This window comes from Triturus cristatus, chromosome 5_1 (assembly GCF_964204655.1).
Source record: "Triturus cristatus chromosome 5_1, aTriCri1.1, whole genome shotgun sequence".
Lineage (NCBI taxonomy): Eukaryota > Metazoa > Chordata > Amphibia > Caudata > Salamandridae > Triturus > Triturus cristatus.
In genome coordinates this window covers 34,019,270-34,041,145 of record NC_140587.1, presented here as the reverse complement: position 1 = coordinate 34,041,145, position 21,876 = coordinate 34,019,270, and the positions used below count along the sequence as shown (strand labels likewise).

Here is a 21,876-nt window from a genome sequence, read left to right as displayed (position 1 = left end):
TATACTCAGATCCTTCCTACCCATAAGTTTTGGCTGTTCGACTAGTGTCAAGGGATGTCATCATTCAGCCCTCTACTATTAGTCCTAAACACCCATCCTTGATTCCTCTTGAGGAGTTCCATTTTTACCTCAGTGAGCACTTTTGTCAGGTTCGGTTTATCAATAATAACCCACCTCAGATCTTCCACTATGAGTTGTTTCTCTACAAAATGAGTTGTGAGTTTTGTCAATTCAATTCAATTCAATTCAATTCATAAAGCTTTATTCGGAGCTTAACACAAAGTCCATAAAAGCACATGCATACATACATCATAAAACAAATCAAATAGACCAATTATCATAAATACAAATCAATATAAATTTTAAAAGACCATTAAAAAATCATTCTATTCCTAACTTTGATCACTTGAAGGAGAAAGGTTGCAGTAAAAAAACAGACATCAGGATTGGGATTAAAAAACAACTTCATTGAATCATGAACATTACGTGTACCATATTTTAAGAAGATAGGTTTTAGGAAGACTGAACGAAGACTACCATAAAATTTACAGAACAGTAAAAGGTGCATGGTACTCTGTACAGATTCATGGTCACAGGGGCAAGGGCCATTTGGGTGTTTTTTAATTTTGGGGAAAGCCACCAAATGGTGCATAATCCCTAGCCGCAATCTGGTTAATAAAAGCGGTGCGAAACTCTATTGACGTAACTCAAATACGGTTGGTATCCAACAGTCTCACAGTACCTTTCATAAACCATACTTGTAGAAGAATGTCCACCCAACCTCGCCCGCCCATCAGATATATGGCTCATAAAGATGAGTTTCATCTCTCCCTTGGACAGACTAGAAGCAATGTGCGTATCCTTTCTAATGTCGAATCCATAAATCTTTGAAAAACTGTTGACTACAAATTTGATCCAGGGAATCTTCAAATGATCATCCATTTGGAGACAATCACTAATGATTGCTCTATTTAAAGAAGTCTCTTCCTTGGACCAAACAGCACGCCATAACATTAGAGGTCTTAAAGTTAGATTATCTGAAAGGTATTGTATCCCAAGCTCTCTATGCGTCAATTCATTAGAGGCGGATACAGGTAGGCACAAAAGTCTCTTTAAGAAAAAGATTTTCTTCTACTTGGAGACTTAGGGCTGAATAATGACCCCAGACTCCAGCTCCATATAAAGCAATCGAGAGACATCTCATTTGGTAAATTGTTAACATGTCTTTAACCCGCTTATCCCCAATTTTACTAGCAAATTTAAACACCCCATTAGCACATTTGGCCATCTTAGCCCGGACATAAACAATCTCGGTAGACCAACAGCCATTCTTAGTAAAATTAATACCAAGGTAATTAAAAGAATTAACCATTTGCACTTTAAGTCCATCAATGAAATAGGAGTTGGATTTTTTAGAACCCAAACCACATTCCAAGATGTGGGTTTTAGATTTGTTAATCAATAGTTTCCTATCCCGGATGAACCTAGAAAACTTGTCCATCAAACGTTGTAGGCCTATGGGCGTCCTAGATAAGATCACGGCATCATCTGCATAGAGTAAAACCGGGACTTTAAAATCATTAATAGTCGGAGCGTCTGCCTCCACTGTTTTTATGTTTAAAACGTTTTTATTGAAACAAAACAAACCATGGGGGAGGGGGATAGGAGGTCAGGATACATAGAATACAATCAAAGAAAAAGGGGGCAACTCAAGAGGGTCGGCAATGGATAGCTCGGTGGGCAAGGGGAAAAACACAGTAAATGAGGGGCTAGAAATGCAAGCTGTGGAATCCCTGCGTGCATATCCGACACCCCAACTCTAAGCAATGAAAGCCAGCAGCAACTCAGCAAAGCACAATCCCCCCCCCCATCCCCCCTCCCCCCAGTAACGGAAAAAACAACACCCCACCCCCCCCCGTCCTATGGTCCCGCGCCAGATTAATCCTCCCCAAGAAGCCCCGCACCCCCACCCCCCCGGGAGGCCCCCGTCTCACATGTGAACTAGTCTGCCGGGGTCACCGGCGGCGTCAACCTGAGAAGCCTAAGATACCTCGGGCAGGTGAGCTCCCGGAATTCAGTGGACAGCAGCGCTAGGAAGGGTTGCCACAGCTCTTCAAATTGGTCTATCTCCCCCGCCACCGTGAGCGACAGCTTCTCCATTCCCAGCACATGCCAAAGCCTATGCAACCAACCCGTGATGGAGGGGACAGTGGCGGTGCGCCAGTGGATAAGGATGTTCTGGACCGCAGAACCCAGCGCAATCGCAATCTGCCGACCTCTGCGGGACTTCAGTGGGTACATTAGGTCATTGGGGAGGCCCAGCAGGACATACGCCGGGAAGCGCGGCAGCTCTATCCCAAAGTGCTTATCCACCTCGTCCAAAACTTCCTTCCAGTAAGTGGTCAGCACGGGGCAATCCCAAAGAATGTGTGAGAGGTTGCCCTCCTGCCCGCAGCCCCGCCAACACCCCTTGTCAGTGTGTTTATGCATTTCGTACAGTCTCTCCGGGGTGTAGTACCAATAAGTGGACACCTTAGTAAAGGTCTCCGTAAGGCCCGTATGATATGCAGAGTGCCGCGCCCGATACGCAATTTTGTCCCATTCCTCGTGGCTGAGTGTTCTACCCAATTCCCTGTGCCAGCGCTCCCTCCCCGGGTTGTAATAGTGAGACGGCGGGGGTTGTAGGTGCTTGTACAGATCGGTAATTAGCTTAGCGTCGGAGGACCGGGTGACCAGCCACCTCTCATACGGTGTAATTTGACGAGCCGCTGTGTCACGCACCTGGGGCTGGAGGGCCCAATGCCGAACCTGCATGTAGCGCAATCTGTCCAGCTCCGTCAGGCCGAACTCCTGGCGAAGTTGCTGAAACGGGATCACTCCCTCCGGGCCATAGATCTGGAAGAGCGCCCTGCAGCCCGCCTGCACCCAATGGGAGAAAACTCCCAGCTCCGTCCCTGGGGAGAAGTCCGGGTTGCCCACTATGGGTGTGAACGGCGAAGGAAAGGTGGTGAGGCCCCGAACTTCACAGACTGCGTCCCACACCCGCAGGGGGACCCGCGTAACAAAAGACGCGTAAAGGTTAGGTGGGCGGTGCGCGCGGCGCAGGAATGGAACCTCTTGTAGGGTGCGGCCCGCCACCGCCTGGTCTTGAAAGAGCCAGTGTTTGTCGGACTCCCACCTGCTCCACTCCACCAGATATCGCAGCTGTGCCGCCTGAAAGTACTTACGGAGGTCCGGAATACCGAGACCCCCCGCCTCCGGAGCAAGCGTGGAGAGGACCCTCTTCATTCGTGGCTTGCGGCCCTGCCAGACAAAGCGGGAGATGTCAGCCTGCATTTGTCGTATCCAGCCCACCGGGGGCTGGAGAGGGAGGGCCCGGAAAAGATACAGTATCTGGGGCAACACCGTCATCTTGACCGCCGCGATTCGCCCCAGCCAGGACAGTAGGCCCTTGCTCCAGCGACCAAGCTCCTCCTTGATCTTCCTGCTGAGGGAGGCATAATTGGCCGTAACCATCTCCGGTAGTGTGGGCGCCAGCAGGATCCCCAGGTATGGCACCGTGGACGAGGACCACTGCATGGGGAAGAGTCGCTGAAGGTCCCTCCTGGTGTCCGCAGCCAGGGACACGTCTAACGCCACCGACTTGCTCATATTCATTTTGAAGCCAGCCACACAGGCAAAGGCGTCCAGTTCCTGGAGGCAAGCAGGCAGCGACCTCCTAGGGTCGTCCAAGGTCAGCAGGACATCGTCCGCGTAGAGACTGACAGTGTGGACATACTGGCCCATCCGGACCCCTACAGCGTCCGTGTTATCGCGAATCCTCTGAGCAAACGGCTCCATGTAGAGGGCAAACAAGAGCGGCGAGAGTGGGCAGCCCTGCCTCGTGCCGCGTTCGATGGCAAATGCACCGGAGCTACACCCGTTGACCCGCACCGACGCTGAAGGATGCTTATAACAGTTGAATACCATGGTGCGGAACCTATCTCCGATTCCCAATTTCTTGAGAACCAGCTCGAGATACGGCCAGTGCTCCACTGTTTTTAAAACCGAATCGACTTCGTTTATAAAAAGGGTAAAGAGGATGGGAGCAAGCACACACCCTTGTTGGATACCCCGCCCTATCTTAAACTTGGGTGTGCATTCCCCCCCCGGGCCATATCGAACACTGGTACTGAGGTTAGAATATAATCGTGCCAAAAAGTAGATGATACCCTCTGGGGCTCCCATTTCCAATAACTTGGCCCATAAAATACTGTGGTCCACCATGTCGAAGGTGCTGCTCAAATCTGCAAAGCAGAGAAAAAGATAACCTTTTTTTGCCCTCGTATACTTCCCTATTAGGAGGTCGAGGTTGAGGCACTGCTCAATAGTCCCTCGGCCCTTCCTAAAACCATACTGACAATTGGCCAAGATATTGTTAGAGTCGGCCCACTCTTCTAGCCTAACCAAAAGCACCCTGCTCATAATTTTTACTGAGGAATCGAGAAGGGATATTGGGCGATAATTCTTCGCATCCCCCCTGTCTCCCTTCTTATAGATCGGGATAATAAGGGATTCCTCCCATGTAGGTGGGACGCTAATGCAAACTGCCGCATTAAAAACTTTAGTCAGCAGTGGGCCCCACAGATCGGGGGATAATTTATATAGGTCAATAGGCACCCCATCGGGGCCCTGAGCCTTCCCCCCGTTACTCATGATGATACTTCCCCGTACTTCGGCCAGAGAGATATTCAGAGGTATGATTGACCAGACTTCTTTCTGGCCATCCTTCTGGTTAGCTGAATCAAAAATCTCCGAAAAATGAGAAACCCAGTTCTCTTCACTTACATTAGCCGTCAGTTCTGGCATCTTGTCGTCCTTTAGGAACGGACAATTAACCGTTTCCCAAAATAAAGAAGAATCGGCTGTGGCTGCCGCCAGATCAAGTTTGTCCCACGCTTCTTCCCTTAATTCTGCCTTCCTATTCTTAACAGCTGTCTGATAGGTGGCTCTCAGTTCTCTAATCTTGCTGTTATCTCTAGGCTTGGCTCGTAAAGCATCTTTGAGCCCCTTCAATGCAATAGTACTAACATGGTCGAACCACCCTTTTTGTTTGGATACCTTAGCCTTACCATGTTTCGTAAATTTGTTGTCTATAAAATAATTAATTTTAATAAAATTATCCACAACTTGATCAGTAACCACCTGACTTTCTAAAATGGCACAAATTTCTACCAAACAACTCGCAACAATGGAGTTTGACACAGTCTCCGCTTTTTCCCCTTTCCATCTAATCCTGGGTCCGTTAGATCGATACGGTTCAATGTTAACAATGGTATCTGTATTAGATCCCTGCTTCCCCTTCCACAAAAAAGTCTCAATGGTGATGCAGTTGTGGTCGCTTAGCGCATTATCCACGACCACCGGCGATAAGCACCAAGGGCTAAGGCTAGTGGATATGCAAATAAAATCAATTACAGTATTTGCATTCCTTCCTCTAAAAGTAGGAATAATATTTCCACAATCATCTTTAGCATTGACCAGGATTTCCATATCATAGGTGGTTAGGATTTTATTCAGGGCTTCTCCATATTTATCGTGTGGAAAATGGGGAACTTCAACTCCTGAACTATCATTATAGCCACATACCCTTTGAAAGGAATGTGGACAAGCAGCAGTGTTAAAATCTCCCACCCAAATATAGTCAAAAACGATATCATACTCCATTAAAATATCAGCCAGGGCAGTCTCTAGTGCTAACACAACCTGATGCCTAGTGTTATCAAAGACATTATTATAAAAGTTTATTAAAAGAACATTTCTCCCATGCTCCTGGTAAAGCCATAAGATCTGGGAGTGGACCCCAACCAATATATATTTTTTTACCACAATGGGGACATCCACTGAAATCAAAACCAAAAGCCCTCCTTTTGCCCTACCTGAAGGGGATGCCACAGCTGGTAAATGATAGGAAACGTACCCATTGTAATTAGGTTTATCCAAACACCAGGTCTCTTGAAAACATATAATATTAAAAAGATTAATAAATTCCAACCAACCCAGGCAGGCATCCTTTGAGGAAATACCTGCTACGTTCCAACTACCAATAGAACATACCCGGGGGTTAGAATTTCTGATGTGCGTTGTGCACAGAGGAATAGGGCCACGATGATTAGCCGAATCACTAATCCTTGACGGGGGTCCACCCCATCATCAAAATCCAAGCACGGACCTTCGCAACATCTGTTGTCCCTAATAATATCGACCACAGGACTATTATTAACTCCTATACCCTCTAAATCGTCTACCTCTAAATTAACCTCACCTCCCGGAGCTTCAATGGGGACAGCTTCTACCCTTATGACCGCCTTGTCAATACCCTGTCAATCATTAGTATCCAAACTACTCAGGGGATGGAATCTATTAGATGTTGCCACGTTAAAGGTAGTATGCAAATTAAAGTCTCTTGTCCCCACCCTCTCACGATCTTTAGTTGGCTTGTTACACAGATGCCTATAGAAATAACCAAGGGGGCGGAGATAAATTCCTTGGCTGCTTTGGCAGGTTAAACTACCTTTTCTCAATACAATGGAGGCAAGATGAGGGTTTCTAAAGTTAACAACTATACAGTCTCCAACACAATTCTTACACGTGCTACCGATCCAATTGACTCTTCTGGTACATATGATTTCATCAGCTAGGGCTACTGGAAATCCACACTCCCTATGGAGCCAGTCAACTGTCTTATTTTTCAAAGAGGCATGCGATTCACTGTAAGAATTGTTATAACCACTCTCCCTGACCGGGGGAACATTGACTAGAACTGCCACATAAGGAGCGCAGTCCGGAGGTAAATCAGGCTGACTGGTAACACTGATTTTAACCGACCCAGAACTTTGTGTTACCTGGTTCCCCAGATCAACGTTAGATGTAAGATTACAACCTATAGTCAGCGAGGGGGTGGGCCCCATAGATCCCTTCTCACAAGAATCCCCAGAAGGGGGCATAGAAATATGAGACATAGCCACCGTAGGAATCTCAATTGTGTTCTTAGAGTTGGGGCCACCTACTACCTTGTCCTTAACATGGTCACCAATGTTGGGGTTCATGAATGATTCTAACATACCTCCTAATCTTGCGACCTCTGCATTGACCTTGTTCAGTTTGTTTAGTAGGGGTTTAACTATCAAGTCAAACTTAGATTCGATGGTGCTGATCAAAAGGTCAAATAACGCTCCATCTATGGTGGCCGGGATAGGGACCGGGTCTACATTAGAAGTTCCCTGAAGACTAGGTGGAGGTTGAATGACTTTCTTATCTAAGCGGCTTTTCCCCCGCTTGGCTTGAACTTTCTTTGTGGTATTCTTACATGCCCGTGGGGCTCGCTGTACTCTTGTTGCCATAGGACTTGGCAATGGAGAAACAACGTGACCAACCGGACGTAATTCGGAGTCAGTAACAACCCCTGAGGTAAGACTATCACATTGAACTTGATCTTGATCCTGGTCCACCGCCAAAATAGAAATGTCCGGATCTATGGGATCAATAATAGACTTATGAGAGTTTGCCAAAGGGGCAGGAACGGGAGGAATGGGGGGAGAGGTAATAGAAGACTCCACACGCCCCAAAGACTTTCTACGTTCCTGATTGATCTTATCCACTATTTTACCCAGATAGTTATCAATAGTAGTCGTCCCAGCGGCATGTTTTACTTTCAACATTATTAGCCCAACCCAATAGTTATCATGCCCTCCAATAAACAGCTGCCTGTGGGTAGCACAATTTACTACAACAATGGTACGAAATAAAGTACCTGGGCTCAGCAAATTTCAATGTCCCTTTTTGCCGTGCCAACATACAGCCGCCTCCAGCCCCCTCCTGTCCCGGACTGTCACAGACTGTCCGCCCTTTGTCCGGGCTTCGTCCGGCGCGTCCCGCTCGCGTTCCGCGTAGCGGTTGCCGGCACTACTTTAAAAAGGCGAGTGGGCGGGGGGAAGCACAGGTGTTGCGCCGCACGGGCTGCTAGGGGTCTGAGTCCCGTTAGACTTCCTCTCTCCTCGTTGGAACCCCTCACCTAACAACAAGCAGCAAGGTAAGCCCCTCCTGGGGCAATGGATCAACAGCCAACAAACAGCGTCCTGGTAAGTTTTAGAGGCGATGCGGGACCCGCGCCAGCGGGTTCCGCGAGTCTTTAAATCCTTCCCTGCAGTAGGTGGGTGGGGGGAAGCACAGGTGTTGCGCCGCACGGGCTGCTGGGGGTCTGAGTCCCGTTAGACTTCCTCTCTCCTCGTTGGAACCCCTCACCTAACAACAAGCAGCAAGGTAAGCCCCTCCTGGGACAATGGATCAACAGCCAACAAACAGCGTCCTGGTAAGTTTTAGAGGCGATGCGAGTTTTGTCAATGTCTTCCTGCATCGTACGTTATCATATGCTCCATGATTCTCACTTTCACCTTTCTCGTGGTCATTCCTATGTACAGTCAGTTACATGGATACCTGATTGCGTAAACGATGTTCTCTGAATTACATGTCGTGTGATTCCTTAGAACACAAGGAGTTGTGAGCCCTAAATCCCCAGTTTTGGTGTTCATTGTGAGTGGACATGCCTTTCACCCCCCGCACGCATTATGACCCGTCACGGCTGGGAGGTGCCGTAATCTTTGCTCTCTTTCTTGGGTACCTGCTTGTGGTCTCATATGTTCTACCTGATTACTGATGTCTGCACTTTTCAAGGCAAACATTGGCCTTGGGAGAGCTAATCCACATGAATTGAATATTTTCCAATTTCCAGGGATGATTCTTTTCACAGCATTGGAGGCTGGGCTGACAGTAGATAGACATATTATGTTGTTTACTTTCGGTTTGTCAAATGTGTCTAGTAGGGCCTCCCTATCATTGTTTCTCGCTCCTTTCCATGCTTTCTTTATCACCTCCTTAAGGTATTTTTTCGTTATTCGAGGTGATCCTTCAATTTCTCAGCTTCTAATTCAAAAGCACTTAGCTCACTGCAACTTCTCCGCAATCTCAGGAACTGTCCCACTGGCAAGTTCTATGTAGAGTCCTAGGGTGGAAGCTCTTTTAGAGTCCTAGGGTGGAAGCTCTTTTAGAGTCCTAGGGTGGAAGCTCTTTTAGAGTCCTAGGGTGAAAGTTCTATGTAGAGTCCTAGGGTGGAAGCTCTCAAACGACAGCAACTTGGTTTGTGATGCACCGTTACTAAGAACCCTGTGAATCCCCTAGATATTGATTTTAATCCTGCCGGGGGAAGTTAGGAATAAAGATTAGTTGAACATCCACCTTGGTAGTTTTAATCACTCGTTTTGTGTTGAGAGGATCCGGATCCCAGTTGGGATAGAGCGTTTGATTCAATCCCCTCAATTGTTGTGTTTTTAAAAAAATGCATTTTTTGCTCCATCAGTTGATGTTGGTCTGCGTCTTGATGTTGATGCGACCCTATGATAAAGCATGACAATATCTAGTGTGTGAGGGCAGTATTATAAACTAGGTGGTTTTCCCACACAAGGAAAAATAAGCACACTCATAGGGACAGATTGGTCCAGGTGAATCCCCTTTCCCTTCCCAATGTGTGTGTGTAGGTTGAAGTAGGGAGGCTGAAGAGAAAGGTAGAAAACCTCTTGCCCCCATCCCTAGTGGGGGTGTGTGTGTGTCCAAACATAACTACTACATGTATATATCAAATTTTGCAAAGCAAGTCCCTCCAACTTCAATTCTTTAATACACTCTTTTTAGGTCTCGCCTGACCCAGCGCATGCGCTGGTCTTGCGAGACTTTTTGAGAGGGCTCCAAAAGTGCTACCAGGCCAGCCTAGAGCTACAGTGTATGTGCGCGGGCGCGTGCGCCGCGCTTGACGCGATTACTTTCACTTTCGCGGCCGCACGGCCAATTTGATGTTTGATCGCAGGGCCGCTTGGCATAGCCAATAGGTCTCGCTTTTGGGACCTTATAAGTATTTAGTTATGCAACTGTTGCATGGCTAAACACTTATAAGGTCCCAAAGGCGAGACCTATTGGCTATGCCAATGCTTGTTGAGATATGCCCCTACAACTGAAGGCTGTCAAGAGGCAGGTGTTACTTCTTCTCTGAGGATTTCAAATCCTGGAATTCGAGCCGTGAATACTGTATCTCCCGATTGTCGGACCTCATAACCATTGGTGACGAGATTGAAATGGTAGAGCATGGGGTCTATGGCGGGGTCTGCTGGCTTGACAACTCATTGAACTAAGGTATTCCATAAGAGAAGGAACATTGTTCCATTAGGTGTTGTAGACCTTGTGTTATGAGATGAGTGAGTGAAAATCATTATCAACATCTATAACAGTGACAGAGAGATGGGTGATTAGCAGAACAGTGTGACTCAGAGGGATATGTCAAAAAGGAGAGTTTTGTGACGTTGGAGCAAGAGTAATCTGTTGTATGTCTCACTTTAATGTCAGATGCTAAAGAGATTTGTGTTTAGTAAATTCAACCCTATCTCCAATACCAGCCTCTCCAGGATTATATAATGAAGAGCAATGGGGTAACCCAGTACCCCTCAGAGGCTGGGCATATATGATACAAATAATAATTGGTTCTGTCGAGTCATGCAATTTCTTTTTTTCGTTATATTAATTTAAATAAAGTAAAGAAATGAATCTAGGAAAAGAGTGCTATAACGCAAACCCAATAACAAAGTGAATCATGACTTCAAACATTTGAAAAGAGTACTTTTACTTCTGGTTCATAGTGCAAAATTACCATTAAAAAAGGGCTCTCTGGTAATACAATTAATGGAGCGGCGCACGTGAAGGTGGTTTATAGTGACATGGTGGATAAGGTGACAAAGTGGCGGAATCAGTGTATTATATAGGTGACACAATCAGCAATGAACATGTATTTACAAATGGAAGAAAAATTTTGAAAGGGGAGTCCAATTTCGTAATAAATAGTATCCCAGGCTCAAGAATTATATCACAATGATTTGTAAGAAAGGAGACCTATTGAAGTATGGACAAATAAACCGTTGACGTTTCGACCCTGATAGGAGCATTCATTGGGTTTTGTCAATATGGCTCTTCTTCATGACTGTGAGTTAGGAGGGACAGCCTGCAGGCAAAGAATTATGGGTCAGTGTGTGTTCGTAGCATGGACTTGTGGTGAACCAAGTTAACTCACCAGTTCTTCAGATAATCCAAAGGACATGGGATTCCTAAAGCCTTGGGATAAAGGAAAAGCCAGGGTGGAGCAGAGTCCAACTGGGTGTGCGTGGCAGATTGAATCTGGCTCCTAGAGTTGGAGATTAAAGCGGGGAACTGAGTAACAGATTGAATAAATCGAAGGGCCACGTAACTCAAAGATGTTTACATTAGTGGAAAGCCTACCTGGTAACAGGATGAAAACTAGGAATTTGTGCACCAAACATGACATCTTTTGATGCAGACATCCCAAAGTTAGCATTTACCGCGAGGTTATAATGCACTTAAGAGTATATGGTATGGCTGTATCACAGAACAGCCATAAGGAAGGATTTCCGAAAGCTGCAGAGGGGCTCAGCTCATGCTTGGGCACACTCTCACATAAAACCAAGCACTCTGCCTTCAGGGCTGTCAAGGCCTGCCATAGGAGTGGCTTATAGGTTTATATGTGTCTGTATAAGGTAGTGTTATAGGTAGCCTATACCACTGTAAGGAGTGTAAGCCCCACCTTACCCAGGCTGCAGTAGCAGACCTGTGGTATCATTTTGGAGTGCTTTCATGGGGTGGCATAATACATGCTTCAGACCCTGGTAGGCTTCTGAGGTACCTATGCCCTAGGTACATAGTATACGCTATACAAGGGGCTTATAAGGCACTCCAGAATCCAATTAGATATGTACCTAATGTACATGGAAACCCTTTTAGAGAGGAAGCAGCTAGGCTGGGGTCCTGATTAGCAGGGCCACAGCCAGGCTAAGGTCGAAAAACAGTGAAATACCAGCAAAAAGTGGGGGTACCCATGTGAAGCAGATCCTACTCTCCTACACAGGTGTCAGTTGCCAGGGCATGAGAAGCTCGGCACTAGTGTCACTGTCAGGTCATGAGAAGCTCCGCACTGGTGTCACTGTCAGGGGATAGGAAGCTTGGCACTGGTGCCATTGACATGGGAAGAGGTGGTCAATGCTGGTGTTACTTTTAGAGGTTGATAAGCTTGGTTATGATGTTGGTGTCAGAAGATGGGAATCTCAAGAATGTATCACTGTCAGGGGGTGGGAGGCTGAGCACTGGTGTCACTGTCAGGGTGTGGGAGGCTGAGCACTGGTGTCACTGTCAGGGGATGGGAAGCTCGGCACTGGTGTCACTGTCAGGGGATGGGAAGCTCGGCACTGGTGTCACTGTCAGGGGATGGGAAGCTCGGCATTGGTGTCACTGTCAGGGGATGGGAAGCTCGGCACTGGTGTCACTGTCAGGGGATGGGAAGCTCGGCACTGCTGTCACTATCAGGGGATGGGAAGCACGACACTGGTGTCAGTGTCAGGGGATGAGTAGCTCGGTACTGCTGTCACTGTCAAGGGATGGGAAGGTTGGCACTGGCGGCATTGACATGAGAAGAGGTGGTTAATGCTGGTGTTACTTTTAGAGGTCGATAAGCACGGCTATGATGTCAGGGCGAGGATGGGAATCTCAACAATGGTATCACTGTGAGGTGACTGGACGCTCGTACAGTTGTTATTGTAAGATGGGGGCCTTGGTGTTAGTGACATGGAGAAGGGGAACTCCACCCTGGCATCGGTGTGAGTAGCTAGGAGGCCTGGGCTAGTGGTTTTATGAGGAGAGAAACTCAGACCGGGAGTCACTGTGAAGGGAAGAGATGGGAGGCCAGGGGATTCGGACATTAGAAGTTAAAGCATGCAGCAAAGGCCCTGTGAGGAAACACACAGCTGTGCACTGTTACAAGACTGAAAGTAACAGAACTGTGAAGAAGATTCACAAAATCTTGGCAGCAAGGAATGGATATTGACAGAAACATTTTAATACTAGTTTGTGCCCAGTGGCGGAACTATGGAAGTGTGGTTTAACCACAGACAAGGACGATCCGCCGATTCTTTTCCAGCATACCCTAAAAGGCGAGTTGTTCAACGAAGTCATGTTTAGGCCCGACATGGGTTTTACGAATTGCCTGTGTATACCTACTGTGGAGTTCGGGCATACTTTTATAGGCAGAGGTACCCCATCAACTATCGACTTTATCACCATCCCTAATCGTTACGCTAGTTATGTGAAAGCCTATGATATCCATCAAAATGTTATGAGTGATCACTTGGCTATTAGCGTAAATATAGTAATTCCAAGCTACGTACCGAGCAGATCTTGTAACAAAATAGCATGGGTTAAGAACATTGAATTGGGTAGAAAAAATGGTTATGCAATTCGTTGGGGAAGCCGGGCTCCTTCGAAGCTAACTAACGAGATAATAGCAAAGGCAATAATTCCTATTCAAATATGTTTAAGTGACAGCCCAACATACGAAGACATTTTAATTGCTTTTAATAACATTACTGAGATTGTCAGAAATACATTGAGCATGGAATGCAAAGGCATGCGTACCATTGGGAAGGGTTGGTTCGATAAAACCTGTACCAAAAGCTATACTAACCTATTACTAAAGAAGTTTTGAGTAGACTTTAGAGAAGTAATCTATCCAAGTCTGTCCCGCTATAGCTGACTCAATCGATGGAGCATCTGGTTTGTTAATAAAAAATGGGGCGTTGACTGCCCACCAAAATTTCGAGCTATCTTTACTTTCGGCTGCATCACTGAGATCCTTCCAGGCCTTATCCTTTAACTCAATTGTCCTTTGTTGGACTCTTTAATGAAGATAGCAGGCAGAGTGTACTGCCCCTTTCAATATAGAACGTGACGTAAGGCAGGGCTGTGTTCTAGCACACCTCCTGTTCTCTTTATACACCAATGCCCTGGAACAGGAGTTGGTGCTACACACTAGGGATCCGCATCTCTCCTCTATACCGACGACGCAGTGCTTATGGCCCGCACCCAGGTTGGACTACAGGGGGCTCTCTCCTTCTACACCACATTCATGAACAGGCTCGGTTTAAAATTAAATGCCAAGAAAAGTTTTGTGATGTCCTGTGGGAGAGTGAAAAACAAGAATAGAAGTTTCCAGGCGGGGGGTGCAAGGTGGAACCTATCACTTCTTTTACCTATCTGGGTGTCCTCTTCGACAGAACAGGCTCATGGGCCCCAGCTGTTAAGGCCAGGTCTCTACTTTTTACGAAGTCCATCGCGGCTCTTTCAAATTTTTCCCAAAAGTTAGGAAAAAGACCGCCAGAATTTTTTTTGAAGATTTACCAGGCAAACTGTGTAAGCGTAGCAATCTACGGGGCAGCTATCTGGGGATTTCATTTTCAAGATTGTACACCAATCCAACGTATGGAAAATGCCTTTCTGCGATTCATTCTAGCCGTTCCAACTAGTACACCGGTTTTCAATTGCCATTCTGAATTAGGAGTCGTCTACATCTCTGACCTAATTAAAGCTCAGCCGGCACTGCTATGGCATGGAATTTGGACCGCAGAGAGTACGGGCCTTGATAGGGAATTAATAAAGGACGCTAAGAGTTTAGATAACGCCCGCAAAATTTTATGGTTGAAATATATCGAGAATTTTATGCAGGACATTGGTCACCCTGAGTATTTTAATTCACCCGACAGTATGAACCTTATCAATCGGAAGGAGTTTAAAAAAGTCTGTATGACCCACCTAGAAGGAAACAGGTTGATGCTTGAGATGAATAAACCAATGGTGGCCAGACATCAATTAATTAATACAACGTGCAATATTCAACCTTATTTGTTATACTTTCTGGGTGGATATATCAGATACCTCCTGACAAGATTTAGGTTCGGGTCTTTCCACCACTTAATTACTTACCCAACTATCAATGACTGGTCAGGAGATCTATGTCTATGCCCCTGTGATAATGCTTCAGCCCAAAGCACGATGCACGTGGTCCTCTTTTGTAAGTTTTATACTAACGAGAGGCATAGATGGTTAATACCACTTTTAAAACAGGGAGGTTGGAGGCAATGCCGCCCTGCTTTTATGTATTTACAACTGTTGGATAGTGGTTTCTGTACTGGATCTATGGTGGGCTTCTTAAAGAGTGTATTGAGGACCAGGAACAATCAGCTGGGCTGGAATAAATTAGTACGAGGTGGATCATTCGGGAAGTTGGAGAATGTTCATATGCTTATTTCTTTTGTTTTAATAAGATTTTACCTACGAAAGTTGAGGACTGATAAATTGTAATATTTAACAGCTGACGATGTATTCTCTTTTTAAAATGTTTGCTTTTATGATTTTAATGTTTAAAATCGAATAAAGCTTGTTTTGATTGATTGATTGACAGAAACATGAAATTCCAGGGTTCTAATTTGTCCTAGTGTGACTGGAGCATCAAGTCCAGAGATTTCGTTAGTTTCCCGGACTTTAAGTACTTATCGCTAAGTGCACTTAGCACTTTGATAATTATCGCCGGCTAGCGTGGATTTTTATCGCTGAGATAGCGTGCTATTAGCAACGCTTATCCCAAAAACGATAAAAATCCTAGCGCTAACTGCCTAACGTGAGACTATTGCTGGAAACCCAGCGATAATCTCAGGTAGTGTGGCGTTAGCTTGCTGATAGGGACTCACAAACTTACCCATGATTTCCTCCTTCCATAGGATATCTTGGCTAAGTCAGCCCTGAAGCAGCCGTAAGGAAAGTAGCGATAACAGGGGTTATCGCTACTTTTCCTGCCGCTATGCTTCATAGCGTGGGGCTTGATGATAGGAGAAATGTCGCTTAGCGACATTTCTCCTGTCATGTCAGGTCAGGAACGCCCACTTTGCATCTCATGAGACATGCAAAGCTGGGCGTTAGGAATCCCGACGCTAAAGCAAGGTTTCACGCGTTAGCGTGGCCTTGCTAATTAGGCGATGCAATTATCGCCGCTTTTCGGCCGAAAACGGCCGCAAAAGCGGCGATAATTTTTTATCGCCAGCTTGTAAATATGCCCCTTAATTTATTTAGGGAGAAACAGAACTATAAGTCCCTGATTGAAAAGTAAAAGCTGGAACTGGATGGATTTGTCATGGGCCTGGGGTGAGGGCTATTGGGGGAGAGTGATGGAAAGGGAAAGGAAAGACTTATTTGGGGTAGAGTGGAAGACTATCTTACGATCTGTAAAGTTAAGAGTGCTGAGCAACAATAGAACAGAAACAGAGAGGAGTATGGAAATATACAGTCAAAGAGATAGAGAGACATGGAGTATGATAAGAGAGAAGTAAGGGATTATAGATTGGGGGCAGTGGGAGATTGAAAAGCAGATGGTAACTAGATGCAGAAGAGAAAGACAAAAGTAGAAGAGTGATGAAGAAGAAGTAAGAGAGGGGAAGGGGTGAATGCAATGTAAGTGAAAATCAGTAGGCAATAGAGGGGTAAGGTGTGCATGTGGGGATGATGAAAGGTGGTAAGTGGTGAGACACAAAGGAAGCAATGGAGGGGAGCATGGATAAATACAAAGAAAGATGGAGACATACTGGAAGAACGCATATCATTATGAAAAAGGGAATGTATAAAAGGCGGAGGAGGGAATGAGAAAAAGACAAAAGGAGAAATAGGAAAGAATATAGGGGAGAACATGTGAGAAAAAGATACACCAAAGTAGAATAGAGATGGGAGGTGAAGTGGTAATATCGAAGTAGAGTGATCCCTCTTCCGTCGCTGATTTTTGCTTCGCTCTGCTCCTGACTCTGCTATGGATCAGCTTCATGCATGGGATTGTGTGCAGAATCCATAGACTAGTCATGGTCATCACAAAACAGAGAAACATGTTGATGGTTCCTAGTCTGGCTGCACCCACATACTTATATGTCTTGTTTGACACTACTCCTAAATATTATATGTCTTACTAGCATTGCATTGAAAGACCAGAGACGTGGAGGCAGCTGTGGGGCTTTCAGAAGCAAAGAGATCCAACCCAAAGACTGCGTGACTGCATGACTACCAAATCTCAGGAAATATGGGACACCGAGGTGGGTGGACACACTTAGATAGAAGGGCAGGGGCAGCCCCTAATTCTACAGAAACTAACCTTGTACTCCTTATGTCTTAGAGGAAAAGGAACAGTTCCAATGGGCAAGAATGCTAACTTTGGAATTATTCTACATATCCCGGGTCTGCAATGGGGCACATTCACACTGATGGATTTCTCCTGGCACTGCGAGAAGTACACCTAAACTCACCTTGTTCATGGATGGAGAGGCCTGTGGTCCATGGTCACCATGCACACCAACCCTGGTCATTCTCGGACTTATAGCAGCACACGTTAAAGAAGACAACCTTGCTCCTCCAAGCTCGTGAGAAGAGCATCATGGACTATTTTGGCTAGGCTCAGTTCAAAGACATTCCAGAATATTTCAGATTGTCCACAGAAGCACAGCTATCGTCAGTGGGGGTCGATACCCTTTTTCACCCTGCAGACAAAAGAAAATGCCCACTGGGTCCAAATTACCTGGTGAAAGATGCTCAGAATATTGAACAGCACTGAGCTTGGCTTCAATTTGATCATGGAAGAAACGCGAGCAATCCGCCTCATGGTGATGCAGCACCAATATGTATTGGAACTTAATGACCGCAATGGAGGGAGGGGTGTATGCCAAGATCAGTGCGTCCTGCTGCACGTTCATCCCAGGGAACGACACGGACAATGGAACACTGACACTTACCATCCAAACATTGCACACATTACAAAGAGACATGCAAGAAGAAGGAGGTGCCCCTAAGCAGGAGAGGTTTTCAAATTGGTTCTCCTGGCTCCCACGATGGATATGCGGTTGATGTAAATCACTGTTGCCAGTTATCATTGTGTTTCTATTTGTATGTGTGGAATACCATTGAGGATCACGTACTGTAAAAACGCAGTCCTCAAAATGGGAAGAATTCAATTAAATAGAAGGGTAGGTATAGTCAAAAGTGAGCTTAAGGATCAACAGGCCCGAAATAAAGTGACTATCCAAATGCGAGGGTTAGGTAGCGCAGTTGGACAATCAACTAGAGGGGGGAATGTTAATATGGAATCAGATGCATTTGTAAATGAATATTACATCTTGTCCTTATTATTAGATTCACCCATTGTGAACTCTACACCAACCTCGACTCGCAAATATTTAGTTAAACAGGCCTTCAGATCCAGGACAGGGATTGCTCAAATATAACTACTATATGTATATATATTGTATTTTGCAAAGCAAATCCCTCAAACTTCCATTAATTAAAACCCCTCTTTTCTTCCTCCCAGGCTCCCTGTGTGAGATCTGCCCTTAAAGCTGGATGCTCTCAGGAGGAAGGTGACATTTCTTCTCTGAGGAATTCAAATCCTGTAACTCAAGTAAGGAATACTGTACCTCCCAATTGTCAAACCTCACAACCATTGATTAGGAGAATGAAATGGTGGAGTTTGGAGTCTATGGCAGGGTCTTCTGGCTTCACAAACTCATTAGACTAGGGGAGTCCATAAGAGAAGGAAGATTTGTTTTAGAAGATGATCAACATCAAAATTATAATCCACAACAGTGAGAGTCAGAGAGATAGATGAATAGCAGAGCAGTGTGACGTCAGAGAGAATTGTTAACAATGTAAGATTTGAGGTGTTAGAGCAAGAGTGATCTGCTGTATAACACTCACTTTGATATCACATCAGTGTTGTTTAGATACTTCAAGCCCATCTCCAATATCACAGTCTCCAATATCACTGTCTCCAGGATTATAAACATGTAAAAGCCAAGCAAAGCAGGCCGAGAAGACAAATACAGGGAGACAGAGGTGGGACCTATAGGGACATATTGAAAGCTGAAAAATACTGGGTAGATTCTGTGCACATATAAATGAGGGGGGGTGAGACTGATAGTGAGTTCCTTAAAAGTGTGTGTTTAAATATTATAAAAGAGACATTTAACCGGAGCCTGATAAACACTTATGAGAGACAGCCTATACACAACACGGCTATAACTATACACAGGAGCAGGAAAGGTAAGCATCACAGTGATGTACAAAAGAAGGAACGCTGTGGCATTAAACACATCTCTAATGCTTCTTACTGAATGTACGATTTAGTTAAGACAGCGGCGAAGAAGTCACTGGACACGCCGATCGGCTTGAGGTTCAGTGAAGTCACAATGGACTTGTGGTGGCTGAATGGATCCAGTCTGCTGACTGGGCGGTAGGGCTGTGACTCTATCCCTTCCATTCACTAACCTTTGGCTGTGCTATTGAAGGACGCTGGTGACTCCAGTTACTTATTGAATAACAGCAGCCATAGAGGGGCGGACCTGTGTCAGTGAACAGCAACCAAGAGGGTTAAAAGGGGGTTCAGCTCTGACACTGCTGGAGAGAAAATGCACATGTACATAGACAGAGGAAGACCACATCGAGAGACCAGGATGACAATATCTTTAAAGGGACAAGTGATACTCTACAATACATAAATTAAGGTTGTTTTGAACCTACAGGAAGTCATCGTATGAAGCAGATATTTCTGGCAGCTGTTGTTAACTGCTTTGAAGTCGCTGCTGCAGTCAATTAGTTTGGTTGTCAGATGCAGTGACAACCAAATGCCTGAATCTGTATTCCACAGCCCCACCATCTGCTTAAAGCTGTCCCTCAACAACCATTCCCATCATTTCATGTTCTTATACGCTCAGGAAGGGATACAGAGTTTGGGGCAGGGCTTGTGTGGGGGTGGATCTTATACTGGAGGAAGTAACTACGATTGAGCTGCTTTTCCACTAAGAGGGTCCAGTTGATTAGTCTAGAGAACTAGAGGAAAGCTACAAGAAGGTAGTGTAGGAAACTGGTTACTTATATAGTGTACCAATGTAGAGATACCCCCTGCAAAAAGTCCAGACAACCATTATTGATTTACAGGGGCTTACTTTAATAATTCCAAGTGCTCAATTTGTGGTAGTGTGGTCGGCAGATTAGGCTTATCATCATGGAGTGTTCAGCATTTGGTGTACATACAGAGTCAATAAATGAGAAGCACATGCAAAAAGAAATGTGAGACCAATTTAGGAAAATAGCATAGATTAGTATATATTTTAGAAACCAACATCATCAGAATCGGGTAAGCACTTTTGGAGATAGGAGTTTTACAGTAAAACAGTAAAATGCTCAAATAACTGTTTTTGGAGCATGAGCCTCAAACATATTTTATTTTCCTATGGAAGACACACACACTGCATACATATATTTACACATTTTTCTTGAGGGTGTCATTTGGGACTTACGGTGCTTAGGGTCCAAGGTATAATAAACCACTGGCAGTTCGGTTTTACCAGCCCTGCTGAGTCCAGAGGTGATGGTCGCATTCATAGCCTCGAGCGATACATGCTAACGTCAATGGCAGGGTACCTGTAAAAGAAAGGCGGCATGTGGGAAATTGGGGACAAGTTCGAAAGAACCCAAAGGGGGGAACGGCCCTTTATGGTCTGTGGTGCAAGGTGACACACACGGTTTACGTGAAACTTGGCCTATGGAGCTTGTGTGCAGTGGTATTTTGTCTGCCGAGTTGCTTGCATTGGAGGCTCTCACTTTACTTGGGTGACCTGGAGAGGGGAATAAAACAGAACAGCAGGGCCACTCTAGGTGTAGACCTTGTTGATCTGAAGTCCCACGTCTGCAGGTCGGCTTTGAGATTAGTGGTGTCCGGGCTGGTCAGTCAACAAGCTTTGGTTGCGACTAGGCCTGAGCGGAAAATTTCGTTCCGCTCGCGGAATTTGCGATATTTGACATTTTCGCGTTCCGCGGAGAGCGCGAAAATGCCAAAACTTTCGCAACCTGCCGCGAAACGGAAGTATTTTTCTTGTTCGCGCTTTAAAAGTGCATTCTCGTGCGCGCGGTCGTGACTTATCGGGTCCCTGCGTTCGCCGACGAGTTTTCCTATCCGTTCGCGCGTGCCACAAGATGTTGGATTGTTGGTAGCCGGTCACGCTATCCCGCAAGAGTTTGCGATCGCGAACACGTCATTGCGATCGTGAACAGGAAATAAGCATCGCGAGCAAGATGGCCGCGCCCATTAGCGACCACATGGGCAAGTTGGAGATATATTTCCCCGCAAGCATGCAAAAACACATCACGAACGGGCGGGAAAAGCAATCTCCGCATCTTCGCGAAAGTTTTGCATGCTCGCGGAGATTTCGCGCAATTTTGCGGTAATTTGCGAAAGTCAATTTTGCAAATTCCGCCCACCCTTAATTGCGGCAAATGCTCTTTCACCCAGGATATTGGTGCTGTGAGGTTCCTGCAGGGCTAGCTTCTCGAAGTTCACTGGAGAGACGGGGCTGTCCTCTTAGAATCATGGTGACATTCTCCTGGTTAGATGATCCTTCTGTTGACACGGTGGTCAGCAATACAGAGTACCGAACAGGTGCAGTTGGTGCCTGCAGATGCAGGAGAGTGGCTCTTCCACCCCAAGGGAGATGCTTCTTGGTTGTTGAAGCACTGTACAATCCTCCAAGGGTTTGGGGAGGGTGTTCAGCTAGTGGACGAGTCGGTCTTTGTGATTATCATGGTGCAAGCAGCCAGGCAGAATTTGGTGCTAATTTCAGTGCAGGACCTCTGTTCCCATATCTTCAGATTGTTACTTGAAATCTGCAGAGTCACAGAAATATGTTTGGGATTATGGGACCTTATTAGGCAGGGACTGAGTTATCCTGCCACTTTAGTAACCATGAGCCCGTGACCGACTAGCTATAGTGTCTCACTTGCCCTCCTACTCACTCACAGAGGAAAATGTGATTAGACACCCAAGAACACAAAACTCCTGAAGCAGAACCAACGCATCTCAGGTTAGTGTCCCATGCA

The 21,876-nt window shown here is 45.7% G+C and overlaps 1 pseudogene; it reads left to right on the top strand.

Moving 5' to 3' along the window:
* The window catches only part of LOC146830019 (uncharacterized), a 37,871-nt pseudogene extending 20,855 nt beyond the window's left edge, over nt 1-17,016 (top strand).
* Nucleotides 17,017-21,876: the final 4,860 nt, after the last annotated feature.